Source organism: Rattus norvegicus, chromosome Y (assembly GCF_021556685.1).
Source record: "Rattus norvegicus strain SHRSP/BbbUtx chromosome Y, alternate assembly SHRSP_T2T, whole genome shotgun sequence".
In the NCBI taxonomy this organism is placed as follows: Eukaryota; Metazoa; Chordata; class Mammalia; order Rodentia; family Muridae; genus Rattus; species Rattus norvegicus.
Window position 1 is genome coordinate 59,245,139 of NC_141555.1, and position 8,844 is coordinate 59,253,982.

The window sequence follows — 8,844 nt, forward strand, 5'->3', positions numbered from 1 at the left end:
AAACTGGAAAAAATAAAGCCTGAATGTAGTCTCAGAACCAAGATGTCTCAAATTCAAAGATACCCTGAAATACATGAGAAAATGATAAATAGGTTGATTTTATTATGGAATAAGTATTGTAGAATTAGCTTAATAGTTAACTACTCTTAAGAGCAAACACGTTCAGTTTCCAACACCCATGATGCCACTCGCAACCAGCTGTAAAGCAACTGCAAGGGATCTGACATCTCCTGGTCTTCGCAAGTGCCTGTGTTCATGTGCAAAAATCTATACATAGACATTAACACATAACAGATCATTAAAATAAAAAAGAATCATGAATGTATTTTCTGCACATATTATGAATAGTAAGCCTTCTACATATGCATACACAATTGATGCAATGTAATAAGAAAGGACACAATTTACAAATAGTATGAAGAGTAAGTTAAGGATTAATGCTTACACCGTTCAGTAAGCAAAAAACGCTAAACTTCACGATTGAATTGCAATGTGGATGTTAAAAAGAAACGAGCATTTGAATTTATGAGTGAAACTATTTATAAATTATTTTATTTATTTACATTCATTTCATTGTACACTCTCCTGGTCCCCTCCCACAGTTTCTCATCCCATTCCACCCCTTCCTTCCGTGACTCCAAGATGATGTTCCCCAGATCCTGCCAGGCACCATAACCCCTGGTGCCTCACGTCTCTCAAGGATTATTCCAGACCAGGCCGTCCTCTGCTATACATGTGTCAGGGCCTCAGACCAGCTTGTGTGTCCTGCCTGGTTGGTGGCTCAGTGTCTGGGAGATCTAGCGGTCCGGGTTAGTTGCGACTGCTGGTCTTCCTATAGAGGGTGCCGTCCCCTTCAACTTCTTCAATCCTTCCCCTAATTAAAGAACTGACAGAAGTCAGAGACTGATACCTTTTTAAAATATATGTACCATTTAATTTTGAATGGTATAGTATGGGTTCTCATATAAAATTGATGTATTTATTAGAGTCTTCTGAGATGGAAATTTGGCAGTATTTATACAAGTATTACATTACTTAACAGCCTTGACATCATTCCAACAACGCGTTTTGTAATTTATACAAAATATAATGTAAATAATCACCATTGAGTACTGTGCCTGAGTCAGTGTCCATGCTGATTTTCTCTAGCAAACTTTAGCTAATGAAAATGAAAATAATCTGAAAGGCACAATTAGGTTATTATTTAAACAAATGAGTACACTACCATTTATTAAATGCATGATATTCCATGAAGATTCCCCATGCACATGTATTCAAGATACATTGTTAAATGAAAAACAAATGACAGAATATTGCATTTTGTAATCAAATGCTTTGGATCCTGCTAAGACTGAACCCACAGTGAACGTGATTTTAGGGGGGAGGGTGGCAATGTGGGGAGGATGGGTAGGGGAACAACCATAAAGAAGGGGGAGGGGTTTAGGGGGATGTTGGCCCATAAACCGGGAAAGGGAATAACACTTGAAACGTAAATAAGAAATACTCAAGTTAATAAAAAAAGAAAATGAAAAAATGACCTGTTCTGTCCCACGGTAAGGAGAAACCTGCCTGCACCTTCTGTTCTTTCCAGCTTCTTCTCTTTTCCTCTTCTCCTCTGCAGATTGCTTTCTCATATTACCTATATAGTCTCTAAGTTATTCCTCTATACATTTCTTCTCAGCCCAGATCTTTTTGGCTCAGTTCTCCTAAGCTCAGTTCTCCTTAGCTCAACCCGGACTTTTCAACTCAGCCCCTCTCCAGCTCAGTCCGTCTGACTCTGTCCTTCCCGTTCAGTCCTTCTCCCTCTGTCCTTCTGTGTGTCTTCTCTTTCTCCTCAGCACTTAAACATATTTCAGAATACATGATCCCGTGTTACTATGTTCATCACAAGTTCATATGAAAGATCAAAGTATAAATTGAAATATAATTTACAACTGAGAATGTTTACATGACTATCCATCAGGAGTAATTATCTGGCTAAACATTCATCACCAGGGTCAGCTCTACAGGTTCACTGAAGCTAAAACCATAGTTGATAGAGAAGTTATTTACAGATTAACCCAGTCAATATCTTTTCCTCTGTCCTTGCACCTGTAACAAATGGTTTGTTCTCTTTTTATGACTCTTGATGACTGTTTTGCAACCTCTTGGAATGTGTTCTGAGTAGGAGAAAGTCTGTTTACCATCTCAGAACAATTAACTGGTGACACCTGGGAGACAACGTGTGTCTCTGTTAAGGTTTGTTTTATTCAAAGTGACAAACGCTCCTCCCATGACTCCATATTGAAGGAGGTGAAGAGGTGAGCTAGGTCCATAAAACGATGGCCTTAGGACCCAGGGCTGGTGGTTGTCTTCCCCAGTTGGTCCTTCAAATATATCTTGCCACCGACCGGTTATAGCTGTGGTTCACAACCTGTGTGTGGGTCACGATCCACTTCAGTCTCCAAAATGATTCCCGACTACGATTCATAACAGAAGGAAAATTACAACTATGAAGAAGCAACAAGAATAATTGTGTCATCAAGGGCCGTAACAACATAGGAACTGTCTTAAAGGGGGCAGCATTAGGAAGGTAGATCACTGACTTATAATCCAAGAAAGAGCATCTAGCTATGGGTCAAATAAACAAAATACAGGATCTCCAGCATGCCAGTAACATGGGATAAAATGCAAGCTGGGGAGATAGTTTTGTGGTGAGCAGTGCCTGCTGTGAAATTACCAGCACGTGCATGACAGCCATAACCCATGATTGGAGGGATAATGACAGGACACATGGAGGGTCCCACGGCTCCAGCCACATATATAGCAGAGGATGGCGTTGTCTGCATCAATAGGAGGAGAAGCCCTTGGTCCTGTGAAGGGTCAGTTCCCCAGTGTGGGGGATGCCAGGGTGTTGAGGTGGGAGTGGGTGGGAGGAAGAGCATCATCACTGAAGCAGGAGGAGAGGGAAATGGGAAAGGGGAGAACCAGGAAAGGGGATAACATGGGTGGGATGCCTATGATAGCCAGGGACAGTGAGTTTTGGGTTCAGTAAGAGATTTTGTCTCAAAAACTAAAGAAGAGGAAGATGAATGAAGAGATGTGCAGGGATTCCCTCTGTTCTGCTCATGCACATACACAGAAATATGTGTACACACACACACACACACACACAGCTGCATTAGGACAAATACTCAAAGAATTTGAATTTAGGATTTAGGTTGTCTTTTGGGTGTCTGATCACACCTTTCCTTTGATAAATTTCACTTGGATAACTATATCGAAGGCATGCATGTCAGATACATTTCCAGTTAACATGAGACCATTTTTCTCCCAAACCTATAGGTTTTGATTCGTGTTAGAAGTCATAGACCCAAGACACAGCTACACCTGGAAGGAAGAGCTAGATATTTGAGCTAAGAATTTGCATTCCAGGGTCGAGGTCTATGATGTCACGGAATGCAGAAGGTGGTCCATGGAACTGAGATGTTCTCGGCGCCTCGCAGTGTCCCTGACTCCCAACGAGGGCTGCTGAGAATAAGTATGCAAAAATAGACTCTAGGATAGCTGCATGTGACACTCTCCTGATTGTATTCATCAATGACATGAAGTTTTGTTTCTCACAAAGAGAATAGATCATCAAGCGTCTATGCTGACCATGGCCACACCAGGTCCGTGTGAGGGTCCACGCCCTCTCCAGGCCCTGTGGATGGAGCCAAGAGAACCCTACAGGGCTCAGTGAAGCACTGACTCTAAGTCACATGGCCCTGACATGAAGAGGGCACATATTGATTCTACTTGTAGTTGCTATGACAAAATACAAAGCAAAAACTTAGCGAAGACAGGAGTGCTTGTCGACAGGAGTCTGATATGGATGTCTCCTGAGAGGCTCCGCCAGAGCCTGACTGATACAGATGAGGATGCTTACAGCTAATCATTCCACTGAGCACCCGGACCCCAATGGAGAAGGAGTTAAAGAATGGACTGGAGGAGCTGAAGGGGGTTGCAACCCCATAGGAAGAGCAACAATATCAACCAACCAGAACCCCCACCCAGAGCTCCCAGAGACTAAACCACCAACCGAAGAGTATACGTGGAGGGTCCCAGGGCTCCAGCCACATATATAGCAGAGGATGGCATCGTCTATCATCAGTAGGAGGAGAAGCCCTTGGTCCTCTGAAGGCTCATTTCCCCAAAGTGGGGGAATGCCAGGGTGTTGAGATGGGAGTGGGTGGGAAGAAAAGCATTATCACTGAAGCAGGGGGAGAGGATGGGAGAGAGGGGATCCAGGAAAGGGGATAACATTTGAAATTTAAATACATAAAATTCCAATAAAAAAAGAGACAGGAAGTGTTTATTTTGACCCATTGTTTGAGCTGGTACCACCCATCATGATGGGGAAAGCAGAGCAACTCGAGTGTGATGGTCACATTGCAGACCTGGAGGGTGTTCAGCTTTCTTCCTTCCTTTCTTTCTTTCTTCCTTTCTTTCTTCCTTCCTTTCTTTCTTTCTTTCTTTCTTTCTTTCTTTCTTTCTTTGTTTCCTTGTTTTAAATTCCATATATGGGTGTTTCCCTTGCTTTTATGTATCTGTATAAAAGATACATATAGAGAAGCCACAAGAAACTTAGGGAAGAAAAGCAGGTATAGCTGTCAATAAGACATGGGAGGCCACAGGGCTCAAGTCGGTTTCCCTCACGACCACATGTGTATTCATCAAGACAGGAGACAGGAGCGGGGCACAGAACTGAACAAGAGTGATCACTGCTTGTGAGCCACCATGTTGGAGCCAGGGTCTGAACTCAGGTCCTCTGCAAGAGCAGTAACGGTTCTCAACTACCAAGACACCTCTCCAGTCACACACAATCATTGTTTATACAGCCCCCCAAACACAACACCACTTGATGGGTATAAACACGCATACTAGACTTGTGGTGTAATTTCTTTGTATGAATGTTCAGTCAGTGTGATACAAACGCTCTTGTATTCATAAATTTTGGCATCCCCGTTTTCACTAGGAGGTTCTCTTCATGCTTAGCTTTGGTGTTTACATATATCATAAAGAGAGGAACCGCCCTGTCAGCCTACCACGCCTACCCCCATTTGCAGCTATGCCTGCCTTTCTTCACTAAGTTAAACACCACCTCAGATTCTACTCTTTCATTTTATTCACTATAGTAGACTCTCCAAACCCATAAAATGGAATCCCAGATGCAGAGGGAAGAAGTTTTGCTGTTTGTTACTTCGTTTGCATTTACTTGCTTTTTCCCACTTCCACTAGTTTGAACTTTTGTCCTATTCAGAGGCAGGTACTTAATTCAGCCAGCGTTTTGAGAAGGGCTGTGGGTGGAGTGTGATAAAAGGAAAATTACTGGAGAGAACTCACTGGGAGTTGGACGATTAATACAAAGTGTTTATTGACTTGATTTTTCAGTGACCCAGAACCTTGGACGGCACTGAGTCGAACTCAAACTTCATATCTGACAATTTGCTCCAAGGAACTAAAAAACCTAAAGACAAAATTGATCCAACAAAAGAAGCCCTAAGTTGTAATGATTGACCCTCTATAAAGAGAAACATTAAACTTTTTTTTTTAAAATGATGATTTTGATGTTTTTGTTTAACAATTTCATATACATATATAATGAGTTGTAGACCTTTCCTTTCTGTATTTCAATCCCAATTCCCCTCCCTCATCCCCCTCCCTCATTCTCCCATCCCATCCTTCAGTTCCCTTTTGCTTCCTCCCTCATCCTTCTCTGTCATCCCCTCGGTCAACCCCTTCTCTCATGCCATTTCCTCTCCAATTGGCACCAATATTCTGAATAAGTCCCCCCTCCTATTTGATGTCTCCTTTCTGCGTGTAATCCCTAAGTTTAATTAATTACATGAGTACAGATGTATTCAACAGAACAACTTATCTATGAGTACAACAATGAAGAAGGGAGTGAAGCAGAAATTTCTGGTTTTGTTGGAGACTCAACTGTGTCATGGATGTTGTTCTGGAAACTGTCTTAGGGGAAGATGTTTTGCTGAGAACAATCACATGGTGTTTCTGGTAGCTGCCTGGGAAAAGGGCATGTGATTTTGAGAAAGTGTATGAGTATAACCCTGGACAACAGTGGGCAACACCACGGCATTGGCTTGCCTTGACTCTCTTCGCTGATGCTCAATGGACTTTGATGACTCTGGTCTTCATGGACCATGCTGTGGCATTGGTTCACCTTTCCTTATTCACTGACCATTGTTCTTCATGATTTTTGTAGAAAGAAAACACCAGAGAACTTCTTGTGGTGACATTGTGGTGGTTTCTTGCTGCCTCCTCCAACCCAGGCCAATGGGAAGAGCTCGGCTATTTCTTCTGGGTTGAACTGTCCTTGGTGTTTCATGAATGGTGTTTGCAAGTAGATCGACTTACATCTGCAGATTCATGACAACTGAACTGATATCCTGATGATGAAGATTGAAAGTGCCCCAGAAAACTATTTTTAAGCAGGTACACATGGTCCTTTGTTCGCCCTATTGTCCCTTCCTTTCTACTACCTCTGGTGGGCGGTGGGCTAGAGGAAGGTTAAAGGGTGTAAAAACTCTTCCTAAAGTAGGTCTTGAAAGATCTAAGCCTGCAGGATAGAAACCCTCCTCCAATAAATGTTGATTGCCAAGGGAGGGGAGGGTCTTCATGGCCTCTCCCATCTGGGATGAAGTGTTGAGGGGCCCAGTCTTGTGCCCATGACCATAGCCACCATCAGTTTAAGAGTTCAATGACTAGGTCCAGTCTAAAAGATGTCCTTTTGCTGTCTACTTCCCCATCTTCTGGTTCTTATATTCCTTCCATGCACTCTTTCATTATGTTCTCTGTGCTGTGGAGGAGAAGACTTAGCTGTCCTATTTCCACCTGAACAGTTCAACACCACTGATTCCCAGCACTTTGAACAGCTGTACGTCTCTGCCCATGGTAGTCAGAGGCTTCTTGTCTGATGAGAGCTGAGTGCAATGCTGATCTGTAGATACAAATATGGATGTTTGGAAGGAAGTTCGACAATGTATTTAGCATTAGGTTCTTTCATAGGGCCTATATCACCCTAACCATAGGTTCTTGACCAGTTTACAGAACCTGGTGTGTATTCCCTCGTGTGGAATATGCCTTGTATCCAGTAGGAAATCCACTGGTTACTCCCTGACTGCGATGCCACTACACATTACGGGCTTATCTTGCCTGACATTTTAGCTTGAATGGTGCACCCCCGAGTAAGTTTGTAGATGATTTTCTCCCCTGGAAGCCTACATAGAACTTTCTTGAACCATGAAGGCTTGCCATTATAGAAGATGCTTCCACCTCAACTTGAGATTGACCCTTCTGTGACCTGTGACCAAAAGGATTCAGTGTCCTCAGTAATAGGGTCTTACCATCAAGTTCTGGAGGGCTACGGAGAACAATGGCAACAACCTATAAAGTTGTGAGGGCTTTTGGGATCTCGCTGGTCAGCAACTTTCAGGAAGACATCCCACATCTGGCACTGTGATTTTTGCTTAATTTTGCTTTTCTGTTGCTCTGATGAATACACTCAACAAAGCCAGCTTGGGAAGGGAAATCTTCATTTCATCTTATCTGTTCCAGCCCATCATCAAGGAAAACCAAGACAGGATTGTGAAACAGGAACTACAGAGACTGCTCACTGGCTTGCTTCTAAGTTCACAGTCAACTACCTTTACAGAGTCCAGACCCACCCGCATAGGGCGGTTCTGCCCATAGTAGACCAGGCCCTCCAACATCAGTAAACAGTCAGGGAAATGCCACCTGGACAAAGTCAAGGCCAATCTGATGGAGGAGGCTCCTCGAGGGAGGTTCTTTCCTCCAAGACTAGCCATCACAAAAAATCAATGAAAATAAAAAAAGAAAAGAAATCAATAGCTTCAGGGAAAGCATGGCTTATCCATGGAGGGTGCCTCCATTTGAACTCAACAGTTGATCTTGTAGATATATTCTGTAACATGTTTTATAACCCCTCTCACCAAACCCTGTTCTAACCCAATCACCTAAGAGGAGCTTGAGTGGAAAGTAAGTTTTAAAAAAAAAATAATTGGAACAGATAGAAATGCTTCTTGGAAATAAAGCAAAAAAGGAAGCATTTCTGCATCCTAGATGCTTTCCTCACATCATCTGTGCAAAGATAATGAAAACCGTTACATTCCAGGTACAATAATTTCCAATGTTACAAATCATATAAATAATACTGCTTATCATTCATAAAACACATTGGCACTAATCGTTTTGATGTGCTTTTCTAACTCACTCCTAGTGTAGATCTGATGAACTGGAATTGTTCGCCTGCTCATTTATACATGAGGGACGTGAGGTTTAAACGTCGAGCCAATTTATGTGTGTGTATGTGTGTGTTTGTGTGTGTGTGTGTGTTTGTCTGTGTGTGTACATACATGCACGTGCAGTGTATAATGTAGGGACTAATCCATTTTCTCTTCTACCTTATACACTGAAGCAGCATTTCTCAGTCAAACCCAGAGTTCACCAATATGACTAGTCTTGACAGCTATCTTGCTCTGGGTATCTGCCCTTTCTCTACCTTACTGGATTGGGAGTCTATGTGGGCCACAAAGCCTACCCATCATTTACCTGAGATTTGTGAGCCATCTCCTCAACTTCTAAGGTTCAAATCCCGGTGTTGTACCCATCTCCTTTACTTTTGTTTTCTTATTCTTTTTTTTTTTTTTTGTCTTGGTCATAATATCACAACCAGGTTAAGGTATGACTGGCTCACTCAAAAATCACTCAAATCCCCCCACACAAATGTGTTCTAATAAGGAGGAGGACCCTGCTGACTCTCTTTTCTGTAAAGTCTTACCTTAA